A 22044-nucleotide genomic window follows, 5' to 3' on the forward strand; every position below is an offset into this window, starting at 1 on the left:
CCAAGTCAGAGTGTAAGATAATTGTATTGGAGCAGTACGTTGAGTGATTTAGTAGAAAACAGCTTATATCTGTCCCTATTTGCTTTTCTTGGTGTTATGTGAACAAATAAATATTCAACAAAGAAAAATCAAAATCAGGATTTAGTTGTATAGAATTGTCCTGTCTCTCTCCTAGACACTCAAAGCACTCGTAGTCTTAGCTGTACTACAACCAAAAATAAGCAAGTGTGCAAAGCTGCATACTGTTACAGATGCTTCCCTAGTTTTTTAATTGTTTAATCATGCCTCTTTTTAGTATGACCTACAGCGTGCATTTCAGAATAAAAAGTGTCATTTCTGTTTTGGTTTTGTAGAAGCAGATCAGGTGTTTTCATGCGTCCTTTCTGATGATAGTTTCCAAATATTTAAAGAAATGTTCTTCATGGTTTTATTCACCTAGCAGTCAAGGTCTTCCTCACATCTGAGGTTGGGTAACATCTGAGCCAACTTCAGCAGTTCCGATGGTAAATTTATACTATAAAAATATCAAATGTGTGTTAAACTTATTTCACACAGTTCAGAAGTTGGAAACGGGGAGATGGAGCCTTTGGCACATGTCAGACGAATGCTCTCTAGACCACTGCCCAGTACTCAGCAGTTTGGCTCCAGTTTTGAAATCACTGCACCATATCGCTTCCTGGTACAAGTGCCAGAGGGATGGATTTGGGGTTCTCTGGGGCGTTTAGATTTCACTGACTGTTTTTATTATCTTTTTCAGGGAGGATTTCTCTTGTGAAATGGTGTTAGATCTTTCCATAGAAATCATTACTTAATCCTGAGGAGCGTCCAGGTGCTCCCTCACTGCTGGACCTGAGTTTCTGCGTGACGGGGAGGGCAGAACCTCAGAGTGCTCACTGCTCTTGCTTGGGTGCCTGTCATCATCATGGTCTTAGACCCTCACACAGTGGAGTTGTTGCATTAGACTGTATGGCTGAATTGATACATACGCCTGACAGGTTTGTTTTGCTAGATGAAGATTAGGCATTTGCCTTGATTTTGTAGGTCGGTAGCCTTTGGTAATCTTGCCTGTGTGGTGTTTCTGGTCTTTAGGAAACAAGAGTAAAGAACTTGTCATTGTTAGCTCTGTTCCTTTCTTTCTGAAAGCTTTTGGAGCCCCTCTGCCATGAGTCCATATCTTTGCCATCATCGGAGACCCTTGGACACTGTTTATGAAGTGTGTTGAGCTATGGAGCCAACAGTATGTTCACAGAATGCTCTTTGTGACTTCTTGTTAGACTAAGTTTCAGTCATTTCTGTGCTTTCTGTTTGCCTGAGCAGCTTGAGACAAGCAGCTTCAAGCTCTGTCTGGAGAGGATGGAGATGGTTTTGTAGGCAAAAGGAAAATAACAGTAAAGCAGGAAGTGGGGTTGTTTGACTGCTCTGTTTGTGAAGACCATACATTCTTTGTCATCTGATGTGGATGTTTGGTCTAATGAAGTCGCACAAACCTTGACTGCTTCTAGTTCTTTGCTTTCCTGCAGAAACCCAGCCTCGGTGCTGCATGCTTTCCTGGCTCTTCCATTGCTCTGTCATAGTATGTCTATGTTATGTCCTGTGTTGTGTCCCACCTGATGAGGAGTTCCTGGCATTGTTCTGTGTGTTACGCCGCAGCAGGACTGCAGGCAGTAGCAATAGCTGGGGTTGTAGATACCCCGCAGCTGTAAAGCCTGTTGGCATGGGTGATGGCTCTTTGGACTTGGGTAGGGCAAGGAGAGGAGGAGGAGGGACTTGCATCGTGTGCTGATGGTTGAAGAAGGGGAGAATCAGCAGGTGCCCGGGTAGTCACTCTGCTACCTCCTCTGTAGGCCTGGCCAGACAAATGGCTTTGTGCCAGCAGTGCTGCAGGCTGAAGGAGATGTTTTCTGTGCCACATACTGTGCAGGCTTGCTTTAGATGATTTGGGACAAGATGGCTTACTGGCTTGGTGGAGCGGTTTGGCCAAAGCATGCTACTTCTGTGCTGCCTTCTCCTCTTCTTCTAAGTGATGATGTTGGTCACGATCTATGAAGTTATGTGTGGTTTAGGAACTGCCTGCCTCAGGGACACCCTCTGTGCCTTTGCTGTGGTTGAAAGCAGCTACAGTAGGTTTGCTCACAGATTGTGAATGTAAACTGCTGAGGGTTGGAAAAAGTCAGATGAGATACTTAGAGACCTGTTGTTAAATATATTACGGGAGCATTACAGAACCTAATATTCAAGGCAAGGCAAGTCCTTTTGTACAAGTTTGTTCAACTAGAAATCTCCACTGGGTTATTTATTACAGCTGTGGGTGAAGGAAGGTAAATTATTTATTTTCTCTGCAGTGGATATTTTGTTACCAGTTCTTATAACATGCACCTGGTGTTGTAGGATGGGATCATACAGTTGCTTGCTAAATAAAATAACAAGTATTTTTGCATTTATTTTTCTACACCATGTATATTTAAACTTTGAAATTTATTGCCCCAGGCATAGCTGAAGTAAATAACTTACTAAAATCACAAAAGGTTTGGTTACCTAAAAGTAGTTCATGCAGTTACCCTGGCAGCAGAAAATTATGATCGGTGCTAATCAAGGTGCCTCCATAGAGAGAATGAACTCGAGCTGGATTAAGAAATGCATTTGTCTGTTACATTGCAAAGCTAAAAATCCTGTGTATGGGGAGATTTTATTCTCCCACTGGAGTGTTCAACATTGTCCCTTTTCAAAATAAGTCTAGTTTTGCATGGCAGCGTCTAGCTCCTCTCTTTTTATATAGGCGTATCACTAGTGGTGGCCAAATTTGGAAATTTGGGTAAAATGTTAAGATTAAGAGAGTCTTAAAAATACAGTGTGGTTTGCCTTAGTATTATCACAGCAGAGGGAATTACTAAGGTTAATTCTGCTGTGCACAGAATGATTTCCTTTAGTGTGTGGAGTTCAGATAGGAATGAGGTATGTAAGCCTTTCCAATAACCACATATTTAAGATTATTTCAAGTTTTCCTGAAGAGTTAGTCAACATTGCAGCCTCAGTTATGCTGGGAGATTGACCAGAGCAGCTACTGTGAGTCAGCCCTGCTAATACCTATATGCTTTCCCTTGTTGATGCTCTATTCCAGCAAAAAAAAAAGAAAACTAGGTCATTTAGAAATTATTTTATAAGGCCCACAAAACACACTAATTATTCTGGACAAAGTGTCCACATGGACACTTTAGTGGATATTGTTTGCCTTAGAAGGAAGACAACCCAAACAAATGAAAACACCTACTTTTTTATTTTTTTTTTTTTAAAAGAGTTGTCAGTACAGAATGTGAAGATGATTTGAACTTAAAACTGTTAAAATCCTTGTTTTCAGGTTGAAATCACTGTCATTTTAATCGTCCTTTCAGTAACATAGTATTATTTATTCTGTAAGTTGAAAGCTGTTCAGAGGACTTAAGAAGTTTTTTTCATTTCAGACCCATTTTATATCTTTTTCTAAAAATTATTTTTAAATGTCCAGGGCTTCATGGGGACAGAAACATGTGGCACGCTTGTCCCAGGACTGATGCTGGACTCATTGCCTTGTACTATTGGGTGGTCCCACAGTGATGATTAACACCAACTTTCACAACATCAGGAGTCTGGTCAGATGATAAAGCAAGTTGGTTTTGCATGTTGCCAGTCAGTGTCCTGTTCTTGGTCCTTTCGCATGGCTAAATAAACTTCTCATCTTACAATTTTGCATCCATTTGTGCTCTGAGAAAGCGCCTAAGATTCAGAATGAAAATATGTCAGAGTTTTAGTATGCCATTAAAACTATCAGTTGACCTCAGAGTCTCTTGAGCCGTTGCAGTATCAATCACAGCTGCAAGAATACTTTGCAACTATTTGTTGAAAGTACAGTCTCAGTTTGTGTAGTAGATTTCCAAATACGAAGTTTTATCTGCAGTTTTGTCTTGCAGAGAACATACGCTTTAGGGTTCAAAGCTTGTATTTGGTGTAAATTGAAAGGGTTGAATGTCTTACTCAAGAAGTTTGCATGGAAATTGAGGTTCACCCTGAAATTTTCCACGGTGGTATTGTAATGCTGGCGTCCCCAGGAAAAGCACTTGGCACAGCACTCTGTTGCTAAATGGTAGGAGAGGCTCATATTTAAATATGCATGCAAAAGGTGCATCAGCTTCCCCATTTCTGAGTCCTCTGCTTTCTTCCGGACCGCTGCATAAGTACTGGACATGTTTTCTGTGGATGTCCATGCAGCACCTAGGTCTACAAAGTTGACTTTGAAGCAGAGAGGACATTTCTCTCTTGATCGGTTCTTTGCTGTAGGACTGACCATCGTTATTAGACACCTCTAGGTGTACAGTGCCTCGGTGCCTTGTATTTAAACTTGCTTGTTAGAAAACTGTGAGGTTTCAATTTTAGAAAGGGTTTAACTCAGACATTAAGTCTAATTGTGAAAAGAACTGATTGCTCCAGTTTAAGCAAATTAGAATTTAGGTATCATGACGGTTTAGCTGGTCCGAATGTCCAGGCTTTGATGTCTCAGCTCAGAAATCATGGAATTATTCTCCAAATTAAAGTATGCTTTAGAAAATCCAAGTCTTAAGTACTACTAAGTGTGCACAGTAATGAGGGAAGAGCTGCCCTACAAGAACATTGTCTGGTACACTGGTACCTGAGAGTAAGTATAGATCACAGAAGGGTGTTATATATCAAGATTTGCTTAATTTCAGAGGGTTTTACCTCTGAAATGATTCAGACTTTACCTCTGAAAGGATAAAATGTTATGGATATTAAGCACAATTAATGTTTAATTTAAAAAGAAACATTTTAAAAAGAACATGAATTAATGAGTGCTTTTCAGCATCCTGAACCTTTAGCTTGACTGTGTTTAGTAAGCAGTCCTGCAAACGCCCAGTTCCATAGTAGTGGGACTGCACCCTTAGCAAGTGCTGGGTTTTAATCAGAAAAGTTAAAGCAATGTAATTTTTCAGGTAACAAAAAATCTGTTCTGCAAGCAAAGTGGGGCTTGGTTACCCACTGCTTTTTCCATATTGCTAAATAGCTGTACAATAAAGGAAATGGTTAAAAACATCTTGAAGAAAATGATCAAAGCAGTGTAAGTACATATGGGGAAGAACTGGTGAAGAGAAAAAGTGTTCTAGAATCACTATAAGGCTTTCTAAAACCCATAATCTTTAATATTACCTGAATATATTTTCTTCTTTCTGATGAATATAGGTTTTATAGTAGTAGTGTAGTATATCTAAGGGTATTTTTCTAGCCTGGAGAGCTGTCTCCTATATGGCAGCCTGAAATAATGCAAGCGTGGGCTTCAGCCAAAGGGACGGTTTGTGCAGTTGTACAAGGACTGTCAGTAAATACTTGGTGCCTGGAGCTGTGCAACCACCCTGAGTTTAAAGTCAGCTTTGGTCTGCCGTCATGAATTTGGGTTACGCTTTTGGATTGCACTGTGGGCATGTGCAGGGGCTGCAACAAGCCATGCACTGTGCGTGAGCGGTCTGCTGAGGCTGCCAGCCTTTTGTCCAGCATGAACAGAATATCCTTTCACTCTTGAAAGCAAATGATCTTTTTTGCTCACAGCTTTATTAGCAAAATTTTCTTAAAAATATATTGGAATGCTGGGGTGACAGCATATATAAAATCCTATCTCTAGTGTTACACTCTTATTACAGTATTATTCCGATGAACAAGACTCCATCAGCTAAATGGTAGTAACTTTCTAGTTGTAATGACTTACTGTCCTCTTAATCAGAAATTTGTATATTTAAAATACTTTACAGTTCCTCAAAACATTTTATTAAACGTCTTTTGTGGCATTAAAAGTATCATATAAAGTTGTACTGCAGCAGCACTCAAGTCTTGTTTGTGATATAGGTGAGCTATCTCCTTGAAATCAACTGGATTTTTCATGGTAACCATTTTATGCATCTTATCTGTGGCTTGGAACACTGTAATATGGGTGTGTATTAGAAAACCTTAGACTTGCTGAGTCATATGAATAGTAACGCCTTTCTAGATTTTTATTTGAAAACAGTAAGACTGTGCACAGTCTATTTTAGGGCATTATGCACAATCTGTTTTACGATGTTACCTAGCTGTTTTTTACATCCAGATAACTTCCAGAGAAAATATATTGGCAATAACAAGGTTTTTAGCAAATATCACAAAGTCTCTCATGTGGACTCATTGCTGAGGGGTTTGTCCACCACTCCACGTAAGGACTGAGTTGCTCAACCCCTTTTGAAGAGCAGTCTCCAAGGGGCAGTGGTGTTCTCATGACCATGCTCGCTGGGAGCATGGTGTGGTCATCCTGCAACATCTTCTGCTTTGATCTGGTGCTTGGTGCTCTCCAGAGCTGGAATCCCAGCCCAGGGTACAACCAGGGCACCAGGGGATAGTTTTTTCTGGTCTTGGAAAGCATGAACCCTTCCTTGTTGAGTTCTCCTGGCCCTTGGGTGGAGCTGGTGAAAGAGGCTGACAATGTGTGAAGGATACCCAGCCAGCAGTCTGCAGGGTTCCTCCCAGGCACATCCCCAAAAACAATGGGTGCTGCTTCCCTGGATGAGGCCATGGCTTAAATAACATTGGCCCATTACTTGATGAGCATGGTCACCTCACAAACAGGGACATAGACAAAGCAGAGACGTTTAATGCTTTCTTCTCCTCGGTCTTCAACATTGATGATGGGCTCTGGGAGAACAAGACTGGGAATTATAAACTCCCTATCAACACTGAACTTGTGTGGGCCTTGCTGTTCCAGCTGGATCCTTTTAAGTCGGTGGAGCCTGATGAGATTCATCTAAGGGTCTTAAAGAGCTGGCTGATGTTATAGTGGTGGGTTGATGGTTGGACTTGACGATCCTAGAGATCTTTTCCAACCTTAATGATTCTATGATTCTAATAATGTGCTTACAGACCTGAGCAGATGTGAGGACACTGAGTTTCACTGTGGCATTTGTGTGCTTAAAGTCGAACAGCTAACTGATGTAGGCCTCTAATGGGATATTCAGCAATTTTTAGTATTTTATCCATTAGTCTTAGCAAGTAGTTGAGACAAGTAGAAAGTTAAGCGATAGTATGTTTTGACAGGAAAAAAAATCAGAATTGTAAAACCAAAAATATATTTACATTTTGTATTTGCAATTGTTAATCTGATAAGCTAGAACTATGTGAGAGCAGTTGGAGTTATGGTTGCCTTTATGTTTTCATTGAATTGCTTATGGATTTCATTGTGTTTTCCTCTATTAGCAAAAAATACAGTACATTAACTCTCAGGGAGAGCATTTTTCCTTGAAGTTTTCATCTGGCAGACTGAAAGGATGTAACAAGTGGAAAAAAAAAGAAGTGAGGTATTTCTGCTAGGAGTCATTAGTTGTGATTTTTTGTTAAACCTCCTTTTTTGCTGTTAACAAACATCTCAATGGAAGGCAATGGAAATGTCAAAATTGGCAGGAACACTGTTCCTATGTCACTGGTTTGGAAAAGCTGAATTTGATATGGCCAAATTATAATGATTAAAAAAAAACCTAGTTAATACATACCCATTATTTTAAAAAGTAATCTTCCTGTGCTGCTTCGGCACAATGACCCTGTGTCTGCACTATGTGGGGACAACAGAGCAATCTGGATGACTAGATGATATCTTTCATTTTCGTGGGATTTGTACATGGAGTACGAATGATTACAGTATGCGTTTGTGATTGTTCGTGTGTATAAAAATACACTCATTAAATATGAGCCATGTGGTTGTGATTTACCCTTTCAGCTTGGATTTGTATTGTTACTGCTCCGGTGCGGAAGAGTATCTCATTGTACATGCCTAGTGCTGGGCACTGCGCGCCCCTCTGCCTTTTGATGCCAGATACAACAAAGACTGCAAATGGTTTTCATTATGCTTTTGGATGAACGCAGAATAACATGGGAGCACATGAAACAGCCAGTGATCATTATTCAGGAATACAATCCCCATGGGCAGAACATAAGCAATATTTAATCCCTTCTATTGAACATCTCACCAAAGTCTCCGGATTGGGGCAGGAGGGGGATGCAGAAGGGCTTAGACTTCTGTTGCTGTTTGGCCTGTGTCTGAACGAGGAGAGTATTTCCTGGATCACTGTGCTATCTGTTTGTGATTTTCTTTCTCTCCCTTCGTGATCACTAAATACCCTTAAATACAATTGCAGCGGTTGCTAAGGAATGTAAAATTAGAGTGTATCTAGTGTACTTTTATTTTTTTATATTTAAAACATGCAGTTTATTGGCTGGAATTAATTGGGAGCAGGACCACTTGAACATCTAGCTCCTTACAGGCTACTATAGGTATAGCATATGAACTCCTATCCCAGAAATATTTATTATGGAATTAAAGAATGTTGTAGTGGTGAGGAGTCCTGCTGGATACCCGAATTAATACTAATTGAGCAAAGAATGGTAAACTTGTAGGGCTATTAAGTATTTTTTCCACGGTCACTTCAGAAATCAAAGTCTCAGAAGTACCATAAAAGCAGCAAGACCCACAGGATGACAAAACAACTTAAGGCTGCTTTCCTACTATGTGTAGTCTAGTTAGGAAAGAAGTCCATAGGCAACCTCTTGGCAGTCTTGGCTTGCTCATCCCTGCGTGTTGTGTATGAGACACGAAAGCTTGTACTCCACATTTAGTTGCTGACTAGGGATTAATCATTATAAAGACTTGACTAATTTCTGGTCTAAGGACAAGGCCTCTCAGTTAAGCTTTACTATTGAAAGGCTTAAAGATGGTAGAGCGTGTTAGAGAGCATCTGAGAAAGATGAGGATGCCATTTCCTTACAGCTGAATACGAGGCTTCTGTTCTAAAATGGGTGAGCTTACTCTTGCTTAGATGGTTGAGGAGATCTTGAAACACTCAGGCTTGTTCTGAGAAGATCCTATGAATTTACAGATTTTAATGCCAAAATGGTGCTTGACAGTAGTCTGAACTCTTACAGAGATCATCAACCAACTTTTTTTTGCATCAGAACAAACATATCAGCCAAGTGAAGGCACATGTACTCTCGATGAAAAGTCAACAAATCCACTAGTGAGTTGTCCCAATGGGTTGTTGTTCACGACTGGAAAAATCACATGTATTTCCAGTCTAAGTTTGCTTATTTTCAGTTTCCAGGTGTTATATCTTATTATTTTGTTAGTTGAGTTGAAAAGCCCTCTTTCTCAGTCCAATTTTCCCACCAACTTTTTGATGCCCTTCTGCTAAGGGAGTTATCTTCTTTAACTGTGAGATGATATAATTGTTCATTTGAGTTCTGCTGAGAAAGTAGTTGAATGTTTCTTCTACAGTCCAAGAAATATGCTTAATTTTCTTGTTCTGTGCAGACACCTTTTAATCTTTGACCATATTTCAGTGAATGTTTTATCACATATCTTCCACTCAACAATAACGTTTCCCTTTTGCTTTGTCTATATTTGCAGTAACTTATCAGGCATACCCAGCAAATGTTTGTTATCTGCATTAAACTTGTAAAGAAGCCAAGTAAGGGTTTACTAGTTATTTTTTAAGCAACTCAGTTCTGAAGTTAATTTTCTACCTTTTGAATTAGCTCATGAATTATAGTGGAAGACTGTGCTCTTGAGTTCACAGAAAGAAAAACCCTCTTCTATCTGGTGAACTAGCACTGATAGGTCAAATTATGAATATTCAAGAAAAGTGAAATCACTTGACAGTGTGGGCTCCTGTTGGATTTAGTTACAACCATAGTGTCCTTGTAGCAGTGCTACAAACCAATAGCTCTCATCAGTTGGTGGCTGTGGGAACAGTTCATCATCAGTTCTGCAGGAGAGCTTGCTATTTCTCAGGCTGTCTGAGGAGGTATCATGGGTCAAAAGCCATACCAACTCTCTGCAGGTGTAAAATATTGTGGTAGTTGGGGAAAATTATTTAATGTTACTGCTACAAGGGTTCATGTTCTCTACTCAGTCTGGTATGATGTTTGAGAGAGGGTAAAACTTCATGATCGAGCTCCAAAATAGAGCAGGGCATTGAACAGTCCTAGAGGAGAATAATCCTTCCCAAGCCCTGCAAAAGGCACGCTGGAACAGTGGAAGTGAAATGTCTCTGAAATACTTGCTTATTTTGTAAGAGTCCTGTGTAAGCAATTGTTTAGGCTTCCAAAGAATTAAGAGAAATAATGTATGTAACTTCTTGATTGCCTTCGTTATTCATTCAGAACAGCGTGTGTCCTAACATACCATGCCTTCTGTACCAACTTTGTCTTCCAGTTTATGCTTTATGAATAGTATCAGAACTAGTGACTTTTTTTCATCCACAGCTGCATTTCACCCTGCGGTATCATTCATCATCCCCTGCAGTTTTACTCCCACATCTTCGAGCAATCCTAGATTACTAATTACATCGCTGTATTCATTGAAACGTGCCCATTTCTTCCACAGCACCTATAGCTATTGTCTTCAAAGATCTTGGGAACGAAGTAATGAAAGCTGAGCAGTACTCAGATGAGAGGCCCATAGTGTTGACAAAACTAGTAATGAGGATTCAGTAAATAACATACTGACTTGCAGTGGGTATTGAACCAATTACCCAGCATCATGCTAGAAGAGCTGTGGTGTTGAGCAGGTATCCTCCATGCTGAGCAGGAGGCAGGTGATGTGGCCACATGCAGTCATTAGTGCTTCGTGGTGATTTGCCCAGGCCGGATTTTGTAATACTAAGTTCTGTTCAATGCAATAGCCTAAACATTTATTTTTGGGAAAAGTTACGCATTTCTTTCTGCTTTCCTTGGTTTTCAGCATTTTCATCTGTTGTTGCAGCGCACCTGCTGTTCTGGTTGAAACGCAGAGTATGATGCAGACCTACACTGATTTGCTGCAGTTGTTGCTATGTGTTTCGTAGAATCACGAGTGTAAAGATACTCTGGGTGTAAAGTTGCTGTGTAAAGTATTATGGTCAGAACTCTGTGTTAAACACTTGACATTCATATTTTCAGATGTACTGCTTATAAACAGAGATTAATGCAGCAGACAGAGAGATAGTACTGCAGGGTTTCATTACTGGCTTTGTTCCTCCTTCTGAGCTTTTGTCAAATCAGTTAACCTCTCTGTGGTTTGGTTTAACTCTCTCTCATGCATGCACATTAATACATCAATATTTTAAATGCAATGCATAACATAACGAAGAAAATAGTTTATGTCTGGAAAAGGAAGGGGAGTAAAAGTTGTTTTGGAAGCCAGAGTCACGAGAGGACCAGGAAGGTCTGGTAGATATGCTGTGGTCTGGGTTTGCTGGATTTCCCATCCTGACAGTTGGCTGACCACTTGAGTTGCCTCTGCAACTGAATTTGCCATCATAGGCATCCCCTTAGCTCCCTTTCTGCCTGGCATGGACTTACACTATACAGCAAGTATGCATCAACGACCTTTGCAGTATTTCTGTTTGATAGAAGCCCAGCAAACCTGTAATTGCGTGGAGTCTTCCTCACTTATTTGGAATCTTAAAAATTATTTCTTTATGGCAGAATGTCTGTCTTGAACATACTGCGCTCCTTTACAGCTTGGCAATGATACAGTGTAGCAGATAAGTGACAATCCACTGTGAGTTTTTCTAAGTGTGTGTCAGAATATTTAGCTTTTGTTATACATGTTATTTGAATCAATAAATCTGTGTACAAGTAGCTGTTTCTGGAACGCTGCTATCAGAAAGGCGGATAATATAATTTGCTCACTCTTCTGGAGGTTTTTTGGATTTTGTTTTGGGTTTCATTTTTTCTCAGCAAAAGTTACCTGATTTTACTTCTAACGTAAGTAACCCAAAGGTTTTGTTTTGATCAGCTGTGTTTTCCTCCTGTGTGTTCACTGCTCACTGTAACTGAGAAAAAATACACGAGCTGGTTCTCAGGTGTTGTGATTTTACTCCTTTGATTTTTCAAGCTGCATGCGGTCCATTGTCCTTGTTGGATACCATGGGTATTACTATAAAGTAGATGTTTGTGTTTCAGATTCACTTTTGATGTTTGCAAGCTATACAATGTGGGGAGTAGGTAAGAAAATTTGAAAAATACTCAAAGGGCTGGGGTAAGTAGTACCTGGAGTTGTTCCCTTACTTTTCCAAAATAAGGGACAGTAGGAGTTGATCAATTCAACATATCAGTTCTAATCAGGGATGTTTTTACCCACTATGTTAAAGAAATGACAAGCCAAGCCTTGAAGTTTTTAATTCATCAAGCCTATGCTTTTTCCTGGGAGACTTTCCTCAGGGAGGGGCTGACGATTTTTTTGTTTGGTTGATTTTTTTTGTTTGCTTGGGGTTATTTTTTTGGAGGCAGAACAAGCAGAGTTGTCATTTTTTGCTTTGGTAAAAGGAATTTATTCACAGATACTAAGTACTTGCTACAAATGCTATTCAAAATAATTTTTTATGTATTTTTATGGGGAGAGAGTTGGCGAATGGTGTTAGGAAGAAAAGTAGGCTTCAAGGAGGTGTTTCTGAACAGCACTTGAACTGAATTTAGCAGTGAGCGGGAATGTATTATGTTTTCAGAGCCCATCTGAGTGCTGACAGTCACAGTCTAAACGTGCTGGCTGCTGCTGCTTTTTCTTTGTTCTTTCTGAATTTTGTGTTCCTTTGCATTCTTGAAGCTCCGAAATTCTGCTCGAAGCAGAACTGTTTGCTTTAAATGCAAACCATGGCTGGCAGGGCTTGCTGTAGGGGAGGTTCAGCTGCACTGGCCTGCTGCCTTCCCACCAAAGTCTGTGTCAGAATGCCTGCAAAAGCGGCAGGCTCCATCCCAGGTCTTGCTCATGCCACAGGTCTTCAAGGGGACAGAAATTTCACAGAAAATTTCACGGTCATTTAAGAACAATGGAGTATCTTAAAGGGAAGCCAGCCTGTGTATACTGGAATCATTCGCTCTTTAGGTAAGGTTTTCCCTCCAAGGAGAGCAAGACTGAACTCTAATTTTGTGTTGATAAGCTACAAGCAGGGAAACAATATTAACACATCATGTCGCATTTGTAAAAAGGCGTAAAAACTGTCTGGAGAAAAAGAGAAAGTTTATTACTTCCCATATAATAACTTAAGTACCTTGGAAAATAAGTTCCATTGGTAACAGTTTGCATCTTCTTACTCTTTTTATATATGAGTTCCAGTAAATGTACTGTCTTGATATGTGCAACATAATTGTTAAATTATAATTTTAATAATAATCTTAAACATAGATATAATGTTAATTGTGCTTAGGAATATGTGTCAGAATGAAAACAATACTTCATCTAAGACTGCAGAAGCATAGCCAAATCTCAGTACCAGCTGCTAAGTATTGCAGTCTGAAAGACCCAGAGGCTCCAGGTGTATGAACAATCAAACCAAGTCACTGTGTTTATGGAGACATTTTAATCCATGTCTCAAAGCATAACATGATTACATTTTTCTACAGTTCTTTGGTAAATGGAAATCTGCTTCATAAATTGTGTGCACTAAGTGTTTGTCGATTTGCAGACATCTGAATCAGCTGAAGGAAATAGCAATTTACAACAGTATAACGTTACACCCATAACAATGGGCAATCTCGAGAGCACATTTAGTTACTAATGACACTGAATGTTGCTGTGTATTTTAGGTTCTGTTACTGCTCCTCTGCAGTTCAGAATAATGTGTTATTAAGAAATATTTAGGGGTTTCCATGTCAGTTTGGAACAAATTAGTTGCAAAAATGTGAAGTTAGCAGTTCCTAATACATTTGGAGTAATCTGAGAACAGACTAAAAATTACAGGAGACAGCGATGTGTGTTTCCTGTTGGAAACAAATTAATGTCTCCATTATTATTCACTAGTGATAGAATCATATGAAACTTAAAGGAAATCTGTTTTAGACAGGTTACTTTGAATGTTACTGCTTATATTTGATTTCAAATTTACTTTTTAAACTTTTAAACGTTTTGTACTTTTAAATGACACAAACCCACATAAAAGATTTGAGAAGAAAAGCATCATCTTAAATGCGTCTGGTTTGGCTGCCCGAGTAAGACCATTATGGCCCATGGATGCAATCTAATAGCCACTTTTGAAGCTTCTCTTTTGCTTTCCACTCAGTCTGCAGAAATTATTACAAGATTTTGTCTGTTCTGGCTGGCCACAGCAGGCTTTTGCAGCAATGTCAAAAAATTATCTAACAAGGAGATTAAAAACAAAAAAAAAGGACGTAGAAGTAAATTGGCCCCTGGGGAATGAGGAGTAGGAAGTTTCTGTTTTAAGAGTCGCTTAGAGATACTTGGAGATACTATTTTGTTTGCCCGTTTCAGCTGAATTCAAGTCGGTGATTTGTGTTTTTTTTTTTTTAATAGGGAAGTGTTAAAGGTGTAACTGGGGGAGTGCGCTGGGAGTAGTGATCTTGGCTGCTAGGCAGGTCTGCTGCCGCCTGGGGCCATCTTTGCCATCCTGGGCAGGATGCCACGTGTTTCCCAGAAAAGGAGCTGGGAACGTGGTTTCATTTAAAATGCGTGGTTAAATGAAATCCTGATACTTACTGAGTTTCTGAATTCTTTCTTCCATGTATTCAGAGGAGGTTTGGGTCTGCCAAGTGTCTTGCCCAGAATGTTTAAAACCCCCATCTGCTCCCTGCTGTTTCTTTGGTTTAGCTTACATTCAATTTAGGCAAACTTACCTTATATAGAGTATTTGTGTGTTATTCTGGAAGTCTGTTTGAGCTTCAGCTTTACACTTTATGCATGGCTTTCACAAGTGTTTGGTATTGCCCAGCTTCTCTACAAGCAGCCACGAGACCAGCAATTCCTTTTGGCTTTTGGTTAGACCCTCACATCCTAAAAGTTTTGTAGACCATCACATGCTGAACAGTTTTGTAAATCCCACCACGTGTCTTCCTAGGTTACAGTAAGTGAGAACCTCTGTTCTCTCCTTGGGAGATGAAAATCCCAATTGCTGCTGTCACATCTGCAGTCGAGCCATGTTTCTCCCATGAGTAAGCTCCAGTTCACCTCTGTGTCACATGAGAGTAGCACTTGTGTGTTTGCTGAGTCAGGCTCTAAGACTTCATCCCAAAATAGAGCTTAAAAGAACAGTTCTGTAAAATGTAGCATTAATTTATAGCAAATGCTTTTTATAGGAATTGCTTATCAAATCCCTGAGAGCTTGCAGTAGTTAATGGGCTACTGGTTTCTGCAAGGCATGATGTCTTTAGATGAGATGCTGTCATGAAAACTGTAACAAACAACTTACTGCAACGTGTGTTGATATGGTGTGTAGGTACACGATCTAAAAATGCTGATGAACAGTGATAAACCCCAAACAATGCTGTACACAGAAGGAATCCTCTCAGCAGCAGTGCCTTGGGACCTCTTTCAGTTAACAGAGGTTCCGCTGAAGTCAAAAGGGAGAAAAGGGGCCCCAGGATCAAGCCCCATTGACTGATCCGCTGTCATCAACCTGTCATGTCATACAGCTTGTAAAAGTGAAATTGATCCCTTTGCAGGCCAGGAGGGAGACCAGTAGTACCAGTTAGCCAGTGATTCAGGGTTGAATTACCAGGTAGAGTAAATCATTATCACACCACAGACATAAAGGACACTACTTCAGTTTATACCAGCCCAATGATTAGTCTGTATGCCTGATCCTAGTAAACCTATGTGGCTTACGCCTCTGGATAATATGAATATTACTACCGTGTGTTTTTTTCTAAATGTGCTTTTTCCCTTTCTGTCATGTATGGTGTCTGTCATACAGAGACACGTATCCTATCTGCTGTATCAAAGGAGAAGATGTACCGTCTCCATGATGGCTGTGATCAGCAATGAGACAATGCAGAGTATTGTGTGGGCAGAAGGATCCCATATTGTCACACTGGTTAATTATTGTTGGGGTGAGTTGGCCAGAGTTGCAGAGAACTGCATGGGAAAGACATTCAGAGAGCAGCATGGGTGTACACGTATGTGTATAAAGCCGACTTAACATCTTGAAATAGGAATGAAATGTTATAAAGCTGTAATTAGATAATTTCAAATTTGGTGTTAATCTTTTGAAAAATGTATTTGAAGTGCTGAAAACTAATGAATTGAAGATAGAAGGCAGGTTACACCGCTCAGCAAATAGTCAAGAATGGTTTGGGGGGGTTCTGTTAATAATTTATCATTCTTAAATTGTGTTGTTGATGGTTTTAGTGTAGTAAGTTCTTCAAAAATATGACAGTGAAAATAATTCCTTTTCCTTCTTCTGTCCTTGGTATACCATCGGTTCATTGCTGGAGTTCATTGCCGTGAGCATTACAGTTGGCTCAGATTGTTTGCCATGCAAAATAGAGCATGAAAAGGTGATGTCAATGTGCTATCAGGACTGCTGTGTGTTTATAAAGATATATATATGTGTATGTATATATATATAAACCAAAAGAATACATAAAAGTGGTACTGTGAATGAAAATGAGAAAGCAATGAAATATTGATGTGTATTTTAGTGAGACCTTAGCATAGCAATGCCTACACAAATTACAGTTATAAGTTACCTCAGATTTAAAAATAAGTTATATAAATGATGTCACAATTAAAGCAAACCAAATACGTGCAGTACTCAAAATTGTATTTATGCATTATTTTGGCACAAGTGGTTATTGTTGTACAAAGTTAATGATGTTGCCTGGGACTTTGTTGCTGTTTAGTTTTTGTGATGTGTTTATTTGCATTCATCTGTAGTTTAGTCGTGTATGTATATTGCACATCTCCAGCATGCTCTTGCAGTACATGCGACTTTGAATGTGACATGCAGAATGACCAGGTCGTCGACACAGTGGGTTGGTGATTAGACGGAATACATCAAACTCTGCCTTCCTAAAGTAGTAGTTTTGTCCACATATCACGGTGCGCGGTGGCTGGTGGAGAAGTGAGCATTTGTTTGGTCATTTCAAGAGCGGCTGGCTTGGTGATGGGGTTGGCAAAGTCAAGTGGTCCCTTTTCTGGGATCGTATTTGTGCACAAATGTGTGTGAAAATAGTGCTGTGGTCTTGTCGAGGAAGAAGTGTTTTCTGAGCCTTTTCAATGGTTTCTTCAGCGGGCAGAGCAGCTATGAGAGTCATCAGTTGTTTTATTTTAAAGTATTTATGGACCCTCAGTAATTGAAGTACTAAGACTTGATGGACCTCCCATGTAGATGTTTAATCCAAAAGACCATATGCCAGTGTAACTTCAGCATTAAAATTACTCATACATTGCTGTGTATAAATGAGCCCTCAGTCTGGTGTACAGGAAGGCAAAGACATAATTTACTTTTCCTAAATTTAAAAACAGCTGATTCAAACATATTTCCCCTCTTCAGAGCTTGATTATTTGCAAACCCATCTTTGCCAATCTTAAGTGCAGATATGTCCATCCAGGCTGAAATTCAAACCCGTTATGTTGTCTGTGCACAGGAAAATTATCGAAACTCTTAGCTGTGGGAGAAAGCCTTGTTTCTTCCCTGATACTTGATTCAAACAGCACGGAGTTTTTTTCTTGAACTATCCACAGACTCTGAAACTTATTCCCCAAAAATAAAACAAGAGTGAGAAGGATCAGCCAGAGGCAGAGCTTTACGCTACTGCAAGTGCGGGTGTTGAAATCATAGACAAGCACAGCAGTTTTTCATACAACAAGGTCCGTTGGACATTTTTTAGCTGTGCCCAGGGAGCAAGTATGTACACACCTGTGCTTATAGCACCTGGGCAGGTCCTTCTCTTTCCCTCTTCCTTCTCTTGCATATCCACAGCTTGCAATCCAGAAAGAGTAAGATGTATTTAAAATTCGGTAGTGATGCTTTCTGTAGGCAGACGGAGTTTCTACTGTAGCACTCCAAGTGGACTGTCTGCGTGAGAGAGTGGTTTGTGGTGCAGAGAGCGCGTCTCCTTGCCCAGCCCAGGTGCAACCTCTCTGCTGGCTGCAGGAGTGGCTGCTGGCCCCTTTGCAACCAAGGGAAGGGTGCTGGAAGGATTTGTGTGCATACAGCAGGGGTTAGGGATAAGAATTGAAGCATGTGGGATGGCAAAAGATACAGACTTGGCTTTTTATGGAGGCAGATTGCTACAGGTGCCTTCAGTGCAGCTGGGCCAATTTACATTAGCTGAAGGTGTGATACATGTGTCTTTCAAAGGAAACAGGTGTTTAGAGGAGAGAATGCAAGTGTTTCCCTGTGAACAGTTGGATGTTTTTGTCTAAACCTTCTGTTAAGTTCTCTTGGTCTGAAGACTGCAAAATTACTTGCAGTCAACTGGTCATATCAGAGGGCTGACAGTGCAGAGGTGCACGAGGGAGGGGACTGAGCCATTTAAGCATGGGTCTCTTGCCTACTGCTCGGAAGACAGGAATGTAAAATAGCTTTTGCACATGGTAATGATCTTGCTGATAATTCTAACATGTTTGGTTTGCTTTCGGTACATTGTTTTTATAAATAAATAGCACTGTATTACAGTTCAGTATTTAAGTGTTCAAGTAAATTTTTTCTAATTTTGTTTTCAGCTATCTGGAATTTGCCTTTAAATTCATGCCGATCTCTTAATCACTAGGCAGAGCAGATCAACTGGAAATTTTCCTGCTGTCTACCAAAGCTAGGAAGTTACTTTGAGACATATCACAGAGTACCAATGGAAACCTTCCAGCCAGCCTGATTGCCCACAGCCCACTAAGATCTAATGCCAATCTTGAGATGCTAGCAGTGCGTCAGCCGAAAGCAGGAGTAAATGCTAACCCCACGAGCAGCGGAACAGACATCTCCAATGACAGTGTGTGCTATATCCCTGTTCTTATCCAGCTGAGCTGTGTCAGGATCAGGTTTAGCACTGGTACAGTTGTAGTGCGAGGGAACAGTGTTGCTCATGGTTGTACCATGGCTTTTGGAGGACAAATTACAAAATGAAAAAGTAATGAGAGATCTACTGGATTGCAGATGTGACTTTATAATAGGCCAGAGTTACAGATATTTTAGTAAGTTGTGGATATCACATGGCTATTTTTGCTGTAGGGGCAGGGCACTGTTGCAGTAGTGTTTGCAGTAACGTTCCTGTTGTAAGGAGAAATGAAGTGACAGGGTCATAGCAGAACTGTGGTCAGTTTATAAAGTTTTTACATAATGGTTTATTTCCCAATATAGATATATGCTTATTTTTAAAAGTCAATTCCTAGAGTCAGAGGGGGCAAGAAACAAGGAATATGTTTTACAAGGTAGTACTTATGTTGTTTTATGTTGAGTGCTGCATTGCAGGCGAAATTAATTGGTTCAGCTGGATCAGCTAAACCCGGCTCCCACTCCTTGGTTCTTGCTTTCAGCCCAGCTGTTGGTGTCCATTCTGCCTCATGTCCTTGAGGGCAACCTCAGGGTTCTCCCAGGAAGGTGGCCTGCCTACTCAGCAACTTGTGAGGTGGCATCCCTGGTAGAGATGCTTTTCATCTTTGAAACCTTGGGATGGCGAAGAAAGCCTGAGGGTGAAATCAGGCATCGTCCCCAGTGCTGACTGCTGCTGTGGTGGGCTGGTGTCTTCCAGGTCTCACTCAGGCCAGTCTTCCACTGGAGTCAGCCGTGGCAGTCTGTGGGGTCTTGCATACATCAGGGCTAGATAGCTGGAAGTGCCCATCCTCCTCATCTGTCATGGATGTGTGATGTGTTATATTAAACCTTGAGACTGTGACCTGTCTGTGGGGTCTTAAGAAACCAAGCAGTGTGGTACTGCTGAATTGGGTTTCTCACTTTCAGCTTTGGAAAATACATTTGTCGCTGGCATGTACCAGCTCTAGGTAGGCCACTTAGCAGTATGATGCTGGCAGAGATTTTGATTGTGTAGTACCTTTAGACTGCTGTGATCTAGAAACTTTATTTATTGCTGTTTGACTGATTTCCTTTTTTCCATGATATGTAATATTTCATTTATACAACAATACCAGTTTGTTTTTGCTGAGAAACAGAAAGCACTTGCTAATAATAGACACTTCTCTAAATCAGTTTTGACTTGTACTCACACAGAAAGTGTCTTATTAGTGAAAACAAATGAAGGCTAAATAGCAGTGCTTCTTTGTGGAGAACAGTTTGTGCTGGTTTTGTAATGTGGTTGTATTACAAGACTATTTTGACAATAACTTTTATAGGGGCTGCATCCTGGAGGTTTTTGTGGAGCAGTGGTAAATAGCAAGGGTGGCACATGGAGCGAGGAAGAAGTGCTGAGTCACTAATATAATGGAGTTTTGTTGATCATACAGTAAAGCAAGGATGCATTTTTCCCCAAGACAATTCCCTTTCTTACCTCCTTCTGCACTGGGCAAAGTTTAGTCCATATTTTCCAACATGTGCGTGAAAATGAGTACGTTGCTATTATTTTTTGTTTACTATTGTACTTGCCTCTCAGAGTCTATTAGAGAACACACTTCACTTGATTATTTGCACCTGATAAATAATGACTTGTTTTGATCAACCCAGCACCTAGTTTCACATAGAAGTTTTGAAGCGTGTGTGGAGATAGGGGATTTGTAGCTATCTGGACAGTTGCCTGCGTAGCCTGGTTGTGAGCTGGGAGCCTGAGGGAGGAAGGGTAAAAGAATATTCTATGCGTAAGTCCACTTTTTGATTTATTGCCACGAAAACAACAGAGTTTAAATCCAGACTGAGCCCCAGGACCAGTACTCAGCTTGCATGTGCTCTTTACTCATGTAAAGCTCTCAGTGACTTCAGTAGGAAAACTTCAGTATTTACCCCATTTGATTTTTAGATCTCAGCCATCAAGAAACTTAGTGTGAGGAGTTATTCTGCTGACAAGAGGCTCGTATTACAAGTATCCTGTGAGAACGACAGGTTTGAAGGCATTGTGCCTGTGAGGTGAACATCAGGCTAGTCTGTGTGGTAAACTGGTAACAACCACCAAAGCTATGTACTTCATTAAAGAGTGTGAAGCTGCTGCTTTCCTTAGGACAAAGCAGAAGGGTTAACTGTCATTTGAAAATGGCTGCAATTGCGTGAAATGATCTGTCCTTGAAAGAGGCCCAGTCTCTCCTTCTCTGTACACAACAGAAACACTCTTCAAATTCCAGGGCAAAATGCTCTACTTCAAGCATATTTACTCTCAAAAGTATTTTCTTGACTGAATTCCTGTGTTCTTTTCTGCTCTGTCATTCATGGGAGCTGAGTTGTTTCTGCTCAGACTCAACGTCCATAGCAGGGTGTAGTTTAAAGTCTTGCATTGCATTGTGATTGTAGGTCACAAATGAGGTACCTACTGAAATGTGAGAAGAGCTTTATGAGATGCTACAAATATGTGTATTGCTTACTTTTTTACTGTCTTGCATCTAGTCTTCAACTGAGGTTGAGGTTTGTTGTGCTAAGTGGTGTCTGAAACTCTCCTCAAGTCTCTCCTCAACAGTGCCTACCTATCATCTGTAAGATAGAACCAAAATAGAAGATGTTAACGTCATTTTATGACAATGATTTATGCAATTAATGCAGATCTCCAGACTACCGGGCCATTTTGCTGTGGATGAGAGGTTTTTCTCTTCCACAGTGTTCATTTCTTCTTTCTGTGTTACCTGGAAGAGTATATGCATCACTGCTGCCAACAAGAAACACTTGATCAATGTGTAGGAGACAAAGGCAAAAGTGTTTTGATTTTATATATGTAGAGATGACAAAACCTACATTCAAACAGTGTGTGCTATCATGTCTGTAAACAAGTAGGCTGGGCCTATTGAGAAAGAAATTTGTGTTGTCACAGGAGAGACAATTTGGTGCCTGCAGAAATAAACAGGAACACTTGGGTGCTTTCAGAGATTGCAGACCAGGAGAACATTTTTACCCCATGGGATGCTCATGGGCAAGCACTAAGCTCTTTTACCTGAACAAACTGAAAAAGGTCTCAGAGACACACATGGGAAATAAGTTTCTTACTGCTTTAATCCTAGGTCTTGCAGTGGTTGGTGACTTCTCTAAGATCATGATCAGGACTGGAAGGGACAAATTTAAGTAGAGAAGGCCCATCCTTGTGTTATGGCTTTGGAAGCTGACTTAGTGATTGTGAATGCAAGTTTTATTA

The 22044-nt window shown here is 40.3% G+C and overlaps 1 protein-coding gene across 6 annotated transcripts in view; it reads left to right on the forward strand.

Annotated features, from left to right (window-relative positions):
• Positions 1 to 22044, forward strand: part of PHF2 (PHD finger protein 2) — a 92461-nt gene that overhangs the window by 3229 nt on the left and 67188 nt on the right. The gene's annotated exons all lie outside the window — the stretch shown is intronic.

This window comes from Phalacrocorax aristotelis, chromosome 6 (genome assembly GCF_949628215.1).
Source record: "Phalacrocorax aristotelis chromosome 6, bGulAri2.1, whole genome shotgun sequence".
Lineage (NCBI taxonomy): Eukaryota > Metazoa > Chordata > Aves > Suliformes > Phalacrocoracidae > Phalacrocorax > Phalacrocorax aristotelis.